The following is a 20,004-nucleotide window of genomic DNA, read 5'->3' on the forward strand; positions in this document are numbered from 1 at the left end:
TCATTTAACTATAAGAAGCCACCTTTTCTACAAATGTTGCCTGAGCATCTTCTCTCTTTTGCAAATGGCACACCTAAAGCTCTCTAAAACTTTCGGCCATGAGGACCATTTGAAAATCCTCCTAAAACTGTTAGCAATTCTCATTTTAAACCTGGTCCTTGGCCCAAAACATCTGCATGAGAAGCCTGGAAAACAGGCAGTGAGTGTGCAGGCTTCCAACTCAGAGGGTGGTGTGTCTGCACAGCTCCACACACCCCAGCAACTGGGAAGGCTTGAGGTGAGGTTATGTCCTGGCCTTTTTACTGACTTTTACTAAAATTACACATGCAAGTATTTGCATTCCAGCCAGAACACCCTCTAGATCCAAAAGCTCAAAAGGAGCAGAGAATTGAGAACACTATTAAAGTAGCCCATGCTGTTCCTCCCTCCAGGCTCTGGCAGACAATCAGCATTTCCCTGGAGCCCCTCACACCCCACCTTGCTTAGGATATGCCTGACAACCTCTAGAAACTTCACCCTCTGGTCCTAAAAGGGTGTCCCAGGCAGTGGCCTTAAGTTTGTCTTGAGCTGCCCACACTCTCTACCTCAAGCTTTATGAGAACAAGTGACTGGATTGGGGTGGTGGCTGATTGGGTCAAGGACCCCAGGCCCTACATCTTACCTATGGTGTGGTCACATCTTGTTCCTGCACCCAAGACTTTTTCGTCATTGCTGTAGATGGATGCACACGTGCACTCTAAGCTGTCTCTGTGTTGCTGCACGGCACATCCTGAGTCTACCAGAGTCTCTACTGAAATGTGACAGCAGGGCCCACGTGCCTTCATGTAACCAGCACTGTAACAGACCACACCTGCCAGGCAAGTGATCAGGACTTACACAGACATGGCATCATGACCTGTTTCAGTTTTTCTGGCTCAGATACCACTCTGTTGAGGAACAGACCTCTTGGTGAGCCTGGCTCAGGCCAGAGGCTAAGAGTTTGCTGTCTCCCCAGAGGCCACGAGTCAGAGATAAGAGAGGGCCTCCTCTTCCCTTATCCTCAGTGCTGGCAGAAGACCCCATTTCAGTGGGCACCCAGCTTCCCCAGCGGAAGAAAAAGGAGCACAACCCTCATGCCTCTGGGAATGCATCCCCACAAAATGAGAATAACTCAGATATTCCCTGCAAAATGAGACTAAAATACTATGCCTTTGAGAAATCTCAAAGCACATTCCAGATCATCCAAAGACTGCCCCAGAAAAACACACTCAGCTTTGGCAAATGGGAGCCTTCCCCGGGCCCGTGGCTTTAGGGAGCCTCACTTTGGAGCAGGAGTATGCACGGGGAAGCGACCAAGATTCCACCCCCAGAGTACTGAAACCCCGAGGCCTCCCTCCCACAGTGAGCCCCAGACCCCAAAAAGGGGGTGGGAGAATCTGCTCCTCTGGCATTGGATGAGAGGCCTCAGACTGAAATGAGCCCCATGCACTGACCATGCCCCTTCTAAAGGGACCTTCCTGGTCAGCACAAAGCTGACCCCCAAAAAGAGCTCATCCTCCAATACTCAAGTGTCATCCCTGTACCCTGGACTGAACTGTAATGGGCACACAGATTCCCTGGAATCTTGGTGAAATGCACCTTCTGCTTCAGCAGGTTTGGAGTGGACCAGATTCTACACATTGCTTTTCTTTTCTTTTCTTTCTTTTTTTTTTTTTTTTTTTTTTTGAGACGTAGTTTCACTCTTGTTGCCCAGGCTGGAGTGCAATGGCGTGATCTTGGCTCACCGCAACCTCTGCCTCCCAGGTTCAAGTGATTCTACTGCCCCAGCTTCCCAAGTAGCTGGGATTATAGGCATGCGCCACCACGCCCGGCTAATTTTGTATTTTTAGTAGAGACAGGGTTTCTCCATGTTTGTCAGGCTGGTCTTGAACTCTGGACATCAGGTGACCCGCCTGCCTCGGTCTCCCAAAGTGCTGGGATTACAGGCACGAGCCACTGCTCTGAGTCCCAGATTCTACATTTCTAACAAGTGTCACTGCCTCCTCCAAGATGCCCTGTACCCTAAACTGAACTTCATCCCTCCATCCGCCCCTCCCACCGTCCCATCCGTCCTGGGGATTCCCAGATCTTATTTTAAAGCAAACGCTTTTGTGAGAAAGCATTGCTTTCTTAAACAATGCAAATTGTTTTGACTCCAACAGGTTTGGCCATAATCTGTGGAAGGAAATTGGCAGAAGGCCAGAGAGGAACTAGAGGAAGCTGGAAACAGGCAGGTCAAGGCCAGAGGAACTCATACAGCTGGCCTCCCTGGATGGTGGGAGGTGGGTGGTGGGGAGGGAGAGGGGAGGTACTGGTTGCGAGGAGGAGATCAGCCATGCACCCCGTGTCCAAGGGAGAATTACATGCACACGCTTATCGGAGGTGACACCAGTATCCAGCAGGGAAAGGTGTTTTGCAACCAGGGACTCCATGCTCAAAAAAATAACATTCAGCACCAAGGAGAGGGATTTTCAGGAACAAAGCAGACGGTAAGGTGCAGGCAGGGTCCTGGCTAGGTGCAAGCCATGTCGGTTGTGGTGTGCTGGAATTTCCAAATCTGTAATTAAGATTCTAATTTTTTTAATTGGCTGTTTTGGTCCGGGGCTACTTAGCAATCAAGAACAAAATGGAGGCACTTATGACATCTCTTAAATATCGTTTATTCCTGTCGGCGCCCAAGCCAAATCATGTCACCACCTCTGATTTCCTGGGGCAAACAAATAGAGGAAGCAGGAAGCAAAGGGCTGGTGGGTTGTCCTCAGCTTTGGGCCCACTTGGGATAGCCAAATGGTGGAAGCTCCCTGTCAGCTAGGAAGATGCTGACCCATGCAGATGGCTGTTTCCAGAAGTCGAGCTGTCAGACTCTTTCCAAGGGCGGGACCCACGCATCCTTCCTCTGTCTGTGGAGGCTTCATAGGGAGAATCCTGCCCTAGAGATGGGTTTTACTTAGAATTACAGAACATTTTTCCTCTGGGCATTATCTCAACTCCTAACTTATGTTTAACATTTGAGCTAATGTCCTTCTTTGCCTCATCTTGGGCATTTTGTGGATTTGTTCATGCTTCCACTCGACAAACATGCATTCCCTTCCGGCCATGAGTCTGTCTGCTCCATGCGGGAGCTATAATGGTGGGCAACAGAGGCAATGTGCCTGCTGTTAGGTGTTTTGTTCTGGTGGCACACGCATGCATTTATAACCAGAGGTGTGCTAGTGTACCAGCTCTATGCCTGAATAGGGGTGAGGGAGCCCTAATTTGTACTATTTGCCAATTTCTATGAGGTAAATGGTGACCCAGCCAATTTCAAGTTACCCACATGATGTCACTGAATGCAGAGTTAATAGAGATGTGTATGTTCATCTCTCAGGAGACTGTATGACCTGCTCCAGCACAATTAATTAAATTTAACTGTTTACTTTGTAACCTTTACACATATTAATTCACTTCTATAAACAATATCATAGCTCTCCCAAATCGGAGCTGAAGTCATCTCAACTGGGAGGCTATCGATGGATTGGCGATGGTCCTCCATGTCCCTCTCCCTTCCATGCAGACACCTAGGTGAAGGCCCAGCCCCAGGTAGGCACAGGAAGAGCCAAGGCCAGAGCAGAAGAGAAATGGCACATGGAGCTGCCACTGGAGTTGAGGATTATTTAGCAGTAAATCATTTTTGATTTTCTATTGCATGCCTGGCAATCCACTGGAATCTGCGGATGCCACAATGAGTGAGTCACTGCCACTGCCTTCAAGGTGCTCACAGTCTGATGCAGAAAGGATAATGGCCATGCAGTGTGGAGAAGTATTGTGTTAGACATGGGAATTAGCAAGAAAGGTTTGCTAGAGAAGGCAAGTCTGAAAGGATGGATGGAGGCATCCAAGTGGAGAAGATGATGGGAAAAATGTAGAATCACTGAAAAAAGAAAACAAGACTATGGTGCATTCAAGCAGCTGCAAGTGGTCCAGTACAGTGCGGATGTGGGCACGGATGGAGGAGAGTGACAAGATGAGGCTGGAGAATGAAAGGAGCAAGATCTGCAAAGATCCCTCTGGCTTGCCGTATGTCCTCCTGGGAAGCACTTCTCAAACCATAACGGGCACACAAATTCCCATGGATCTTGGCAAAATGCAGCTTCTGCTTCAGCAGGTTTGGGGTGGACCAGATTCTATATTTCTAACAAGTTCCCTGGTTATGTTGATGCTGCTGGTCCATGGACTATCCTTTGTATAGCAAGGGTGTAAGGAAGAGGAGAGCACTGAAGGGTGTTAGGAAGGTGGATTCCACGATAAGGCTTGCATTTCTAAAGATGACTCTAGGTGCTGGGGGCAGGATGGGCTGCAGGCAGCCACAGCTGCAGGTGCAATGGAGGAGAAAAAGAAGGTTAAGAGTTAAGTCTAGGTTAGGTGCGGTGGCTCATGCCTCTTATCTTTGGGAGGCTAAGACGGAAGGACCACTTGACCCAGGAGTTCGAGACCAGCCTGGGCAACATGGCAAGACCCCGTCTCTACAAGAAATAAAAACTCAGCCAGGCATGGTGATATGCACCTGTAGTCCCAGCTATTTGGGAAGCTGAAATGGGAGGACTGCTTGAGCCCAGGAGGTCAAGGCTGCAGTGAGCCATGATCCTGCTGTTGCACTCCAGCCTGGGCAACAGAGCAAGACCCTGTCTCAAAAAAAAAGAATGAGTTAAATAAATCTGGCATGTTGATGAGCTTGAGGGGTCCCATTTGGATCCTGCTTTTTGTCAGGCTTCTTGTCCTCACCACCTCTCTCACTGTTTCTGCTCCCAAGGTGGATGTGGAGCCCCCAGGATTCCTCCTACTCCAGGACATCTTCTCAGGCTTCTGTGTGCCAGCTTGTGCAGCATGACTTGGCTTTACAGAATCAGGCAAAGTCATGCTTAATGTCACTCAGTCCTGTTTCAGAGTGAAGTCATTTATTTTAAGGGCAGATACATTTCAGTAGCTTTATTTTTTTAATGTAGTAATTTTTATTGTTTTTCCTTTTCAATAAAATAAATACTCGCTACATAGTTTCTCCTGAAATTATAAATTAACTGTTCAGGGTTAACAAGGCAGGAATTATTCTATTGAATCTATAAAACATTCAGCTTTATAAGAAACAGATTTTTTTTCTCATTATACATTATTATATAACCTTTAAGGATAATAAAGCTGTGTTAAGATTTAAAATGTGAGAAATCTGTCTATACCAAGTTTTTAAAAGTGCATTAATCAAGGCTAAATTTTAAATATTGATATACACATATTTCATAATCTGAATCTGTTTAACATGAACACTAGCCTTTTTCTCTGTTATTTTTTTTTTCCCTACAAGGTGGCTTCACTTTGCAGAACAGTGGTTCTCAATTGGTGTTGACTTTGCCTCCCTGGGAACATTTGGCAATATCTGATGTAATTTTTGTTGTCATCGGTGGGGAGCTAATGGCACATTCAGGGAGTAGAACCCAAGGATGCTGCTAAACATCCTATAATGCACAGGATGGAACCCCATAACAAAGAAATATCCAGCCCAAATGTCAACCATGCCAAGGTTAAGAAACCCTGTTGCAAAGTGCAACTCAATTCCCATTTTATGAATAGCCTCTCTGTTCAATGTAATTCTGAAAACACAGACTTGCCTAAGTTGCATATGCTACTTAAAAGAATATTTAACCTAACCAATGCCATTACCAAAAGCAATAGTTGACTTTAGGTATCAAGTGATACTTCCAGAATGATTAAACCACAAAGTCAGCTTAGAAAGATAGAAATTGGGACATATTATTTATATGCCATTTAATTGTTCTTGAATCTGCTTTACCACTCTAATCTATTAATATGGAAAGTTAATTAGAACGGTTCTGAGTTAGCTAAGCACATAGTTTCCTTTGAACACTTTTCTGAACTATGATAAAAATTAAATTATGTATAAAGCACCTGGAAAATAGAAAAGCACTCTACAAATGTTCGCAAAATGTTTGTTGCAACATGTGAAAAGTGAAGAGCTTCACTAGCTTGTCCAAACTTGTCATGAACATGTGTTTGGACAGTTAAATTAATTTTTATTTGTTCTCTCTTTTTTACAATGATCTCTCATACATGTCTTTTACAAAGATCAGTGCATATATATAGTACGTGTGATACAAAAGAAAGCAAACGTGTTTTTCACACAAATAAAGTATCGAGGTGACATATGAGTGTTCTAACTGGGAGCCAATTTTTTTTTCAAATTATTCTAAGTTTTGGGGGGTTTTTTTGTTTCGTTTTATTTGTTTTGTTTTTTGAGATGGAGTCTCACTCTGTCACCAAGGATGGAGTTGCAGTGGCATGACCTTGGCTCACTGCAACCTCCGCCTCTCGGGTTCAAGCAATTCTCCTGCCTCAGCCTCCCAAGTAGCTGGGATTACAGGCACCCGCCACCACGCCTGGCTAATTTTTGTATTTTTAGAGAGACAGGGTTTCACCATGTTGGCCAGGCTGGTCTTGAACTCCTGACCTCAGGTGATCCACCCACCTTGGCCTCCCAAAGTGCTGGGATTACAGTCATGAGCCGCCAAGCCCAGCCTTTTTTTTTTTTTTTTTTTTTGAGACAGGATCTCATTCTATCATCCAGGCTGGAGTGCAGTGGCATGATCATGGTTCACTGTAGCCTCGACCTCCCAGGATCAAGCAATCCTCTTGCCTCAGCCTCCCAAGTAAGTGGGACCACAGACATGCACCTCCATGCTCGGCTAATTTTTTGTATTTTTAGTAAAGACAGGGTTTCACCATGTTGCCCAGGTTGGTCTTGAACTCCAACCTGGAGCTCAAGCGATCCGCCTGCCTCAGCCTTCCAAATTACTGGGATTACAAGGCGTGAGCCACCTTGCCCAACCTATTCTAAGTTTAAGTAGAGAAATTTTTCAGTACTTGAGTAATCATTTATCTCCACATCCACATCCTATATATTTTTTCATGGTCAATAAACTGATTCAAATGATTTAAGTTATCCCACCATTTAAAGAGAAAAGTCTCTATAATAACTTGAAACCATGGAGTCATTTTAATTTCACCAATGACTACTTTTTTCAGAAGTTCTAGCTCTTCCTTTGACACACTGAAAATAGCTTTTTATCTCACTGGGATCTGAATTCAAAGTTATGTTCTTCCTTACAAACAAAATATAATCAGTTTTATGCGCTCCCCAGATGCCATCAGACTGGACTTCGTTGCAAGTTGATACTAGATAATAGGTTTCTTCTGGAGGAGCCTCTTCCATAGGAATTCCTAATTCAGCTTTTAGATGCCTCTTTGCTACTCAGCTTATGCCAATGACATCATTTCTCTCAACCTTGTCTGGATTACTTAATGGATGACTACAAACAAGTATTGGTGAAACTGGCTTGAAAGGTACTTTTAGCATCTGATCTCTGCTGTCACAGTAGCTCATTTTGGTGTTGAGTAAGAAGACACTAAGAGCTTGATGCAATAATCCATTCCCAATGTTTTCATTCACATGACAATTCTTCTTGGTCTCAGTTCCAATATTACTGTCATTTTCATCAATAAGAATACACTTCTCTGTGGTGCACAATTGTTCACACCTGTCACCCCAACATTTTGAGAGGCCAAAGTGGGAGGATCGTTTGAGGCCAGGAGTTCCTGATCAGCCTGGGCAACATAGCCAGATCCTGTCTCTGCAAAAATTTTAAAAATTCACTGAGTGTGGTGGTGCATGCCTGTAATCTCAGCTAATCAGGAAGCTGGGGCAGAAGGATCACTTGAGCCCAGGAAGTCAAGGCTGCAGTGAACCATGGTCACACCACTGCACTCTAGCCTGGGTCACAGGGCAAGACCCTGACTCTAAAAAATAAATGAATAATGAATTTTTAAAAAGAATACACTTGTCTATGAGGAGTTGAACTTGTTGCTCTTGGAGATGTCCAATGCCTGTCTGAGGCATGGTCACAGTATGTCTGATCTGCCCTAAAAGACAGGCCTGGCACAAGGATGGCATCAGTGCTGGGCTCAGGTGTGCCTTGGGAGCTTTATAAATGGCTGTCCCTGGAGTATATGGTCAAGACCTAAAGAGTGGTCATTTGTGTTTTCTAAGCAAGCTTTACTGAATTTTAGAGGGGAATCATGTACAATGAGATTGGCAAAAATCCTAGGATGTCCTGCTCTGGAAAGTCCACAGTCTACTGTGACAGAGAAACATCAGAGGCTCAAAGGGAACTTGGGGATTTGCTATGGGAGCTCAAAGGCAGACACATAGCTGGTCCTAGGACATTAGAAATGAAACTTGGGCAGAGTCCAGGAAAAAGAGAATGGAGCAGAAAAAGGTGCCCTGATAAACCTGTACTGGGCTGTGTGGCATGGGCAGAACTTGTTATCTCTTTCTAGCTCTGTAAGCCCAAGGCTTTCTATTAGCTTTTAGGGCTTGATATTTGTATCATTTTATGAGTCTATTAGGCTCAAAAATGTCTTTGTTAAGCATTTACAAAACATTTGTTTGAAAACTATTCTGCGTGAAAACATGTTGAATTCAGCGAAAGAAAACAGTACATCATCAAGTTTTTTGGCACAAACCTTACTTTTAGCTTTTAGGGCTGGATATTTGTATCTTTCTGTGAGTGCCCACTGGGCCCAAAAATGTCTTTTCTGAGCTTCTATGAAACGTGTGTTTGAAACTGTTCTACGTGAAAACATGTTGAATTCGGTGAAAGAAAACAGAACATCATCAAGGTTTTTGGCAGAAACCAGGATTTTATCTTTTAGGGCTGGATATTTGGGCAACATAGTGAGACCTCATCTCTACAAAAAATAAAAACACATTAGCTGGGTGTGGAGGCATATGCCTGTAGTCCCAGCTAATCAGAAGGCTGAGGCAGGAGGATTGCTTGAGCCCAGGAATTTGAGGCTGCAGTGAGCTATGATTGCACCACTGCAGTCCACACTGGGTTACAGAGCAGAAGAAAATAAGTGAAGTCTGAAATCGAGATTGTGGGCCGGGCATGGTGGCTCACACCTGTAATCCCAGCACTTTGGGAGGCCAAGGCAGGTGGATCACTTGAGGGCAGGAGTTCAAGACAAGCCTGTCCAACATGGTGAAACCCCATAAAAACACAAAAATACAAAAAATTAGCCGGGTGTAGTGGCACACACCTGTAATTTCAGCTACTCTGGAGGCTGAGGCAGGGGAATCGCTTGAATCTGGGAGGTGGAGGTTGCAGTGAGCGGAGATCACACCACTGCACTCCAGCCTGGGCAACAGAGCAAGACTCAGTCTCGATTAAATAAATAAATAATACAAAATAAAAATAAAATCAAGATTGTAAATAAACTTGATCAGGTCCAAAGAAAACAGAGTCTTCCTTCATCTTTGCTTATCCTTAGATAGCAGGCCATCTCTATGTGAGTTACTCATTGCCTGAGGCTGGGTTCCCTGAGAAGTAGATGCCAAGTCAAGGATTCATGTACAAGTGGTTTATTCGGGAGGTGATCCCTGGAAATGCTGCAAGTGGGGAATGGAAAAAGGGAAGGGAAGGTAGCCCAACAAGGCTGTGTTAGCATGTTTATTGCATGGGCAACTGGAGCTTCACTCTGCTTGGGGGGCCCCTGGATGCCAGAGTAGAACATATTCCTCAGCGTTATGCTGCCTGCAGGGCGAGGGAGCTGGGGAATTTATACACCAAGTTCTGTCCGTCATTGGTTAAAGACAGCTCCCAAAGGCTGTACTTCCCTAATAGTTCCAACCTGCTGGGTGCATAGGCTGAGTGGGCTTCCAAACATGCTGGTCCTGTCTCCTAATGATGAGAGGTGGAGGCACAGGAGAAGGTAAACAAATGGCAAAGACACTTAAATACATGAGAAAATGAGTCCAACCTGAACTTTGACTTTTCTGGGCGGCCCACTCATCCCACTAACTACCATATCTTCATTTCATCTGCTTTTGCAAAGAACAGACAATTCCAAACAGCCAAGCCTAACAAGTAGCTCATCTTAGCCTGTGCATTCAGAGCACTGGTGGCCTCTCCACCTCCAACTGACACCAGAAAACATATAAATACCTCTAAACATGCTTTGGGTATTTGTTTTTCTAATTGCAAATATTATACCATAACTTAGTTTGAAGGCTTTGTAAAGAATATGCCAGAAACATCTAATATTAGCCCTAAAAACTAGGGCAATCTTTTTTTTTAACAGAAGAGTGTTCATATAAACATCAAAAGATGTGATGAGAGTAGTTTCAACTTCTAATTATAGAAATTATAAAGATATTTCATGAAAGAGGTGCTTTATCAGCTCATCTTGAGTGAATGTTAAAGATGAAGATATGGCTATTATCTCCAGAGTCTAGTGTCTCAGAGATGTAGCCCAAAGTCGTAAGATTGAGTGCCTTGAGGTAGGAAATAGGAAGCAACACAGTCTCCAAGCTCACTGAGGAGTACTGACCTGCAATCCAAATTCCTACATAAGCAAAGGTCTTCTGTCCATGGTTAGAGGACTCCTGGATTTGCTATGCCCATCCTGATGGCTTCCTACATGAGACCATCCATTCACACTTGGCCCTTACCCAGGCCTGAAATTCTCACCAGTTGCACTCCACCCTCTTATATCTATCACCTAGCTCAAAGCCAGTAAAGCTCATCTCTGAACCAACAAAGATTCCCTTTATCCCATCAAAATGTCCTTAATGTCTATCTTGAGGTCATGCAGCATGATCTTACTTTGCTGACATTCTTTCCTTCTTCTATGAATTCCCAAGCAGAGTACAGAGTCCTTGGGGGATAAGAGCTGGAATTTCAGCTTCTTTTTTTCTTTTTTTTTTTTTTTTTTGAGACAGAATCTCACTGTGTCTCCAGGCTGGAGTGCAGTGACACGATCTTGGCTCACTGCAAGCTCCGACTCCCTGGTTCAAGCTATTCTCCTGCCTCAGCATCCCAAGTAGCTGGGATTACAGGCACACGCCACCACGCCCAGCCAATTTTTGTATTTTTAGTAGAGACGGGGTTTCACCATGTTGGCCAGGATGGTCTCGATCTCCTGACCTCATGATTTACCTGCTTTGGCCTCCCAAAGTGCTGGGATTACAGGTGTGAGCCACCGCACCCAGCCTCAACTTCTTTTATATCCCACACAGCACGCAGCACAGAGCACAAAGCTAAGCGTATCGATCCAGCGACTGACTGACTGAATAAATGAATACATGCTATCTTGCTTGTAGAAGCCCAGATTCCTCCTTCTTACGACTCCCACACCCACTTAGGAGATTCTATTATGTTTTAAAAGAAGTTACATCTCCGTTAGTGTCAAAGCAACATTATATAAGTGGCTCAGTGTGATCAGGCATGAATTTCTTTGTTTTCCCACTCACCTGAAAGCCCAAAAACAATCCAGGTGATGGTAAACACTTCTGATTCTTCAAAGAAAATGGAAGAAAGTGATCCCTACCGTCTATTTTGAATCTACCGTTCTTTTGTTTCTGAGTGTCTTTTAAATCTATTCAAAATCCTTTAAGGGCATTTCGCCATGCATGGGAGAAGGTCATGGCTCCTCAACAAATTGCAAGAGGCCTTTCACAGGCTAGACTCTGCCTTGTCCTCCAAGCTCACCTTCCATCATCCTGATGTGCCCCATATTGCCAGACTCTTTCAAGCCCTTCCCCGCCCTGTGGAGAATCCCTACTCCCACCTCAGGACCAGCACAGACATGGTCTCCAGGAGACCTTTTCTAAGATCCTATGTGAGGTAAGTAGCCCCCTTGGCACCTTGTGACATAATTATTCACTTTCATGTACATGTCCCGTACTGAACTATGAGCACCTCCAGACCTTACCCTGTGTTTGGTCGCCTTGCTCTCCTCTCCGCAGCTCTTTCCAGGTTGTCTCTAGGGACTCGAGTCCTTGGGATGGGGTCCTGCCTGGCTTCTAAATTCCACTAAGATCCTGTCCCATTCTCTTGGAAACACCAGAACTTACTCTGGCATGCCCTGTGGAAGTTATTTCTCCACTGCTGTTCCTACCCACTCCCAGACCTGGCCTTCCCTGAGGAGAGTGTCTCAGCCAAATCCAACTGCCTCTAGCTCAAGTTTCCTTGCGGGGGGGCCACTGGCCTCATCCTGTTAAGTCGTCCTAGAGCCACAGGAAGAATCAGTGTTCCAGTGTTAGCCAGCAGGGGGCAGTGTGGAAATACACACACTAGGCCCTTTTCTCAAAGGGTCGGCTTCCCTGAGGGTGTCTATCTGTGCCTCTATGAAGCATGGCTTGCGCCATTCCTCCAGTCCCGTGGCCAGGTGAATCTTTCTTTTACCCTTCACATCTATTAAATGAGAACATTCTCAATTCACTGACTGGATTGTTGGAAAGGCAGCAAGCTCTGCTAGATAGTTCTAAACATTTGCATCAAATGTGGACCAGAAATTATGAATCTGTCTTTCAATGCCCTCAGATCTGAGTCAGCAAGCCTGCCACATGCAAAAGTAGGAACGTTAAATACTTGAAATTGGGAGAGAATAAGTGGGTTTCTACTCCTCTCTGGTGCATTCAGTTCTAGAAAGTGGTTCTTTGTATTTTACTGGAACATTTCTATATATGGTTTGTTTGTTTTTTGAGACAGAGTCTCCCTCTGTTGCTCAGGCTGGAGCGCAGTGGCACAATTTCAGCTCACTGCAACCTCTGTCTCCCGGGTTCAAGGAATTCTCCTGCCTCAACCTCCCGAGTAGCTGAGATTACAGGCACGTGCCACCACGCCCAGCTAATTTTTGTATTTTTGGTAGAGGCAGGGTTTCACTTGTTGGCCAGGCTAGTGTATGTATGTTTTAAACATGCTTTAAAACAAAATTTCTTTTTAGAGATGGGATCTCGCTATGTTGCCCAGGCTGGAGTGCACTGGCTATTCACAGGTGTGATCATGGCACACTGCAGCCTAGAACTACTAGGCTCAAGCAATCCTCCCGCCCCAGCCTCCCACGTAATTGAGACTACAGGTATACACCACCATGCCCGGCCTTAAACATGCTTTTAAATGTGTCATAAATCACATTTCTCTGATGAATAAAAAGAATTATCTAATGTTGAGAAAGAGTCAGTGTTTAATCATTTACCTCACAGTGCAGATTTCTTAATGAATTCTGTTATTGAATCCACAGAATTTAACATCATGTTATTTTGGCCCTGAAGGCATAACTTCAAACCATTCTGGATACTGAATGTGTTGCTGACATACACGTTAGCAAATCACTCAGAAGCATATACACTTTATTGCATTATCAGTACCATGAAGAAATATTTCTATGTCATGAGAAAGAGCACTTTCTTCTTGATATGTGTGTAATCCCTTGGTCTTGGGAAGCTAAGGCACAGCTTACAAAGGGGTTTTGTATACCCCACTAATTACGTAGCTTAAATCAGGCTGGGTAAACATGTAAACCAAATGCAAATCATCAATCTACGTATGTTTAAGAAATAATATAGACATACTGCTGCAGCATGCCTCCCAGGGAGTTCTGGGCTTTAAACAGCATCTTATAAATCACCAGCAAGAACAATCAATTCATATTTTGGCTGAGGGTCTTTACCAGACTCCCAAATACCACTGGAGTTAAGCACTGAACCAACACAGGCCAGCTGCAAATAAGATTCATTGCTATGGGTTGGATATTTGGCCTCCCCTCCAAAAACAATATCATGTTAAAATTTCATCCCCAGTGTCAGAGGTGGGGCCCGGTGGGAGGTTTGGGTCATGGGAGCAGATCTCTTGTGAATGGCTTGCTGCCATCCTCACGGGAGTGAGTTCTTACTCTTAGTTCCCTCAAGAGCTAGTTGTTGAAGAGTGTAGAACCTCCTCCTCCCTCCTCTTGCCTCCTGTCTCCCCATGTGATCTGCACACAGTGGCTCACCTTTCCCTTCCGCCATGAGTAGAAGCAGCCGGAGGCCCTCATCAGAAGCAGGTATTGGTGCTATGCTTTTTGTACAGTCTGCAGAACCATGAACCAAGTAAACCTATTTTCTTTATACATTACCAAGCCTCAAGTATTCTTTTATAACAACACAAGCAGGCTAAGATAACCCCATCTGTGGTCAGTCACCAAGGCCTCTTCTCTCATACGAGTTTTGTACCTTACTCTATTTAATAAAGTTGCTTCTCATGGGGATATGCATTAACAATTCTGATAAGTGCATACTGAAATTGAAAATTAATTAAACAAATGGTGGATGGTAGGAGCCAGGTTGCTCACTGTTGGAATGCAAATTTACAGATAAGCCAGGGGAGGAGGCTAGAATGATCCACTTGCTAATGGAGCAGAGTTGGAGGCATCAGTATGAACTCATGTCTAGCTTAATACAGGGGCAGAAGATTCCATATAGAAACATGTATACATATGTGATATTCACAGGTTAGTATACATATGAATATTTCCTTGCTCTGTCATCTGAGAGGGACTAAAAGAAACAGCACCCCAGTAGCAAAAAGCATACCCAGCACCCAGACCTTGGTTTCTAACAACACTCTCCAATGAAAGGCACCAGGGCTCCTTGGAGAGATGGCCAATTCTATGCCTCTGACAGAAATATGCAAGAGGAGCCTGGAGTATTTTGTAGTGCCAGAAAATAAGGAGGCACTCAAAAACACTCAAAAAACAAATGCATATTAATGGAGCTACATCAAAGAAACACAGGAGCCAACTGAGAGTGCTCCCAACGGCCAAAGCTAGAAAAATTTGAGCAACAAAATAAAGCAGTGCTGGATTATCATTCAAAGTATAAAAGAAATACCCCTGAGTCCTCACTATTGCAAATAAATGATTGAATAAATTAATAAATGGGGGAGGAGGGACAAGTCCCTTGGACAGATAAATTTCAAATAATTTATGCGGATACTCTGCCTCAAGGGGGTGAAGCATAACTCCTGATTCATTAAATGTGGAGTAAGCATAGTGACTTCCTTCCTAAGAGGACAGTACGGAATGGGGGAGAAGAGTGACCTTAGGGTGGAGGACCCTGACACATACGACCTCAGCCAGGTGATGAAGGTCAACATCAGTGGTGATCAATCATGTTGATCGTATGTACTTCTGATGTGATGTGAGGAAAGCAGCACTTTACTTCTGTGGTCTTCCTCTCAAAAACTCATAACCCCAGTCAAGTCAAGAGAAAAACATCAGACAAATCTAATAAATAGGCATTTGGGGAAATATCTGAGCAGTACTTCTCAAAACTATCAAGGTCACCAAAAACAAGGAAAGTCTAAGAAACTGTCACAGCTAGAGGAGCCCAAGGAGACACGATGACTCGATCATGTATCAGTGCTGGTTCATTCCTTCTAACAAACGTGCCCTACTCATGCAAGATGTTAACAAAGGGAACATTGGCCATGGGTATATGGGAACACTCTGTACTATCTTCTCAATTTTTCTGTAAGTTTGAAACAGTTCTAAACAAAAAAAGTCTTTTAAAAATACAATCAAGGCCGGGTGCAGTGACTCAGGCCTGTAATCCCAACACTGTGGGAGGACCCCTTGAGCCAAAGGAGTTTGAGGCCAGGCTGGGCAATGTGGGGAGACCCTGTCTCTACAAAAATTTTAAAAATTAACCAGGTATTGTGGTGCACATCTGTGGTTCCAACTACTCAGGAGGCTGAGGTGGGAGGATTGCTGGGGTCCAGGAGGCCAAGGCTGCAGTGAGCCATGATCGTACCACTTCACTCCAGCCTGGGTAACAGAGCAAGACCCTATCTCAAAAACAAAAACAAAGAATATATAAATAAATGAAAAGATTAATATCCACAAAAGGACAAATATTGTATAATTCCATTTACATGAGGTAGCTGGAACAGGCAAATTCTTAAAGACAGTAAATAGAACAGAAGTTACAAGGGGCTGGGAGGGGGAGGAATTAGAGGTTATTGTTTAATGCACTGCACTCCAGCCTGGGCCAAAAAGTGAGACCCTATCTGAAAAAAATAAATAAATACATAAAAATGCAATCAACAGAAGAAAAGAAAGTATTTGCAATATATAACAGATTCCTATACAGACTGTATAAAAAACTTCCAGAATCAATGAGGAAGAGAAATACCCTGATTTTAAAAATTGGCAAAGGATGTGAAAAGGCAATACATGGAAGAAATACTAGTGTCCAAAAAACATAAGAAAAAATGCTTAATCTCACTAATAATTAGAGAAATGCACATTCCATTAAAATACCAGTAAGACTGACTTCTCTTCTCCCTTTAAAGGTCTCATGATATCCAGTGTTAGCAAGGGTGTGAGGAAACAATGAAAATGTATCCATACAATACTTGTGTAAGTAAGTATAAATTGACAAGGGTGAATTTTTAAGGAAACTAAGAGAAAAAGAAAGGCATGATCCCTTTGCCCCATTGTAAAGGAAACTGACTCAAAAGGAACGAGTGGCTATCTAAATGCGAATAAAGCACATAAGAAAGTGCCTAATCTCACTCATCATCAGTTAAATGCAAATTAAAACTATACCCAGATGCTACTATGTACCAGGATGACTGACACCAACATTGATGAGGATGTAGCACAACTAGAGCTCCCATGCACTATTGGTGGGATTGTCACAGCTCACTTTGGAAAACAACTGGGCAGTATCTATTCAAACTAAACGTGCTCATTTTATGGCCCACCAATTCTACTTCTCAGTAAATACTCAACAGAAGTGAGAGCTTATGGCTCCCAAATGATACATGCAAAAATGTTCATATCCACCTTATTCACAATAGCTACAAGTAACTCAAATGTCCATGGATAGAAGAGTAGCTAAATTGTGGCATAGCCACACAATGGAATACTACACAGCAACCAAAAAGAAAGACTATTACCACACACAGCATGAGTGAATCTCGTGGGTTGATTGCTAAGCAAAAATGTCATGCAAAAAATGATATATTGTATAGCTCCATGTCTATGAGGTTTAAGGGAAGGCAGAGCTAATCTAAGGCGATAGAAACTAGAACAGTGGTTTCCTTGGGAAGGAGATACAGGCATGTGATATGGCCTGGGAGGAGGCTTGAGAGCCCAGTGGGAGGATGAAATATTCTATGTCTGCATCTGGCTGGTGGCCATTCAGATATAGACGTGTGTCAAAACTTAGCAACCTTCTCACTTGAGATGTGTGCAATTTATATCTGCTCTATATCAGTTAACACATAAGTTAAAAAGAGGAAATAGGTGAGTCTTTGAAGATGGAATAATTACTGTGAGAGTCATTGATTGTACCTGCTGCACGTGTGGTAATCAGATTTCAAAGGGGAACATTAAAACAGGAGGATGATAAACAAAATATGGTCTATCTATACAATGGAATGTTATTCAGGCATAAAGAGAAATGAAAAATGGGTAAATCTTGAAAGAATTAAGATAAGTGAAAAAAACAGACACAAAGAACCACATACTGGATGATTCCATTTATATAAAATGTCCAGAATAAGCAAATCCATAGAGACAGAAAGTAGCTTAGTGGTTTCCAATCTACTTCCCAGGGAGAAGAGAGGAATTGGAGAGGGACTGTTAAGAGATATGGGATTTATTTCCAGGGCGATGAAAATGGTCTGGAATCAGAGAGTGATGATTGTACAACTCTGTGAATATACCAAAAACCACTGAATTGCACACTTTAAAAGGGTGAATTTTATAGCATGTGCATTTTATTTTATTTTATTTTATTTTATTTTATTTTATTTTATTTTATTTTATTTTTTTTGAGACTGGGCCCCACTCTTTCACCCAGACTGGAGTCTGCAATCACGTTTTCTACTTATTGGTCAAGACGCCAGTCCCGCTGCCTGCTCAGTCCCCAAGTTGTTCTATTTACCACATCCTTTTAGGAAGAGAACATCTAGGGCACCTTCTCCTCTCAATGAGGCACTGCAGCTTCCCATGAGACCTCAGCTACTCCTGGCTAAGGAGAGGACCCAGCTGCCCCTGCTGAAAAGGGTTCACTGCAGCTCTGGGGGAGGCTCCTTCTCTGGGCGTCTTCCTCAGACGCTGAACCATCAATTGGGATCTGGAGCTGCCGGGAGTCCCCTCCCCTGACCTTCACCAGTCAGGAGTCTGGGAGGAACAGCTCATTCAGATATGCGCCCAACATGGATTCTCCCTCCACCCACTGACAGAAATGGCTAATGGAGCCTGAAAATCCTGCAGAGTTTAATTACCAACCTTCAGAGACAGGCTGTCAGCTCCAGTCCTAGATAGAGACCTATGGGAAAGGGTGTTTGGTCAACCCAAAGACAGACAACAATGTCCACAGCAGTTCTGTCATCATAGCCATGTATTGGAAACAAGGTGAAGTCCATCAACAGCAGACTAAATGCATAATTTGTGGCATAGACACTCAACAGAACACAGGAAGAAAAAGGAGTGAATGGCTGCCCTGTGCAATAGCATGGATGAGCCCACACACGATACCAAAGAAGCCAGACACAAGGGCATGCGCTGTATGATTTCCATAGGGGGTTGAATAGCAACTCTCCAAAACTCACATCCACCTAGAATCTCAGAATGGGACTCTACTTGGAAGTGGGGTCTTTGCAGATGTAATTAAATTAAGATGAGGTCACCCTGGATTAGGATGTGTCCTGAATCTAATGACTGGGGTTCTTATAACAAGAGGAGAGGACACAGAGAATGAGGCCATGTGATAATGGAGACAGACATTGGAGAATGATTTCACTACAAGTCAAGGTACACCCAGGACTGCCAGGAGTCACCAGGAGCTAGGAAGAGGCAGGAAAGGATCCTCCCCTAGACGCTTCAGAGGGAGCACAGCCCTGCGACCCCTTGATTTCAGACTTCCAGACTCCAGAATTCTGAGAGCACCAGTTTCTGTTGTTTTAAGCCACATGCTTTGTGGTCATGTGTTACAGCGGCCCCAGAAAACCAAAATTTCATTGAATGAAATTCAAGAGAAGGCAGAGCTAATCCGTAGAGATGGAAGCTCAGATACTGGTAGAGGATGGTCCTCATCTGGGAAGAGAAAAAAGGAAGCCCTCAAGGCTGTTCAAAATGCATCCTGTTCCAGGTGGTAGCTACCTAGTCATAGACACATGGAAAATTTCACTGAATTACACAGTTAAAATGTGTGTACTTCCTTGCATGGAAGTGATACTTCAATAAAAATTTAAAAAGCAAAAAGCAGGCTGTTCTGTTGGAGCTACAAACTACTTTGCTCTTTTTTCTTTCTTTCCTTGTCTTTTGTAGAAATGTGGTCTCACTATGTTGCCCAGGGTGGTCTCAAACTCCTGGGTTCAAGAGACTCGCCCGCCTCAGCCTCCCAGCCAGTGCTGGGATTATAGGCGTGAGCCACTGCCCCCAGCCACTCTTTGTTCATTCTTGAAGGAAATCTCTATGATGCTCAACTTGTTCTTGTCACTCAAAATGACCATCCCCTGCCCTCTATAACTATCAGTAGAAACAAGATCTCTAGCAGCACTTTTCCAAGATTGGGTTTTCCCCAGAAGCACAGCCTGAGACAAGGATTTGAATGCAAGTGCTTTGCATGGGAGCACATGGAGAAGGGAGATGGGAAGTGTGGGGAGGCACACTGTGCCACCCACCCTGGGTGGCACCACTGAGACACCAAAGGACGCACCTCAGAATCTGCCCACCAAGGAGCAAGGGAGCTGGAGGCTTTATTCACCAACAGCCCTGCCTCACAGGGTAAAGGTGGCTCCAAGCACACCAGAGAAACAACTCAGGCAGAGAGAGGCAGCAGCCTCTGCAGTGGCCTCCAGCCTGGGCTGAGGCCATATGGGCCGGGACATTCGTCTCTAGGTATAGGCCAGGGAAAGGCAAGACCTGGCTGGCCTTGAGCTCTGCCCTCTTGTTTGGGGGATTGAAGAACCAGGGATGCAGTACACTGAGAAATTCAAGTTCATGGACTTTCCTCCCCTTTCTTAGCACATAGCGTCCCTCTCCATATGGACACAGGGAAACCTCACCCCCCAAGGCACAACTGCCAAAACCTTTCCATGAGAGCAA

The 20,004-nt window shown here is 44.1% G+C and overlaps 1 pseudogene; it reads right to left on the reverse strand.

Annotated features, from left to right (window-relative positions):
- Positions 1-6,939: 6,939 nt before the first annotated feature.
- LOC116460980 (isopentenyl-diphosphate Delta-isomerase 1-like) lies at positions 6,940-7,984 on the reverse strand (annotated as a pseudogene).
- Positions 7,985-20,004: the final 12,020 nt, after the last annotated feature.

This window comes from Hylobates moloch, unplaced genomic scaffold, assembly GCF_009828535.3.
Source record: "Hylobates moloch isolate HMO894 unplaced genomic scaffold, HMol_V3 SCAFFOLD_21, whole genome shotgun sequence".
Taxonomy (NCBI): domain Eukaryota; kingdom Metazoa; phylum Chordata; class Mammalia; order Primates; family Hylobatidae; genus Hylobates; species Hylobates moloch.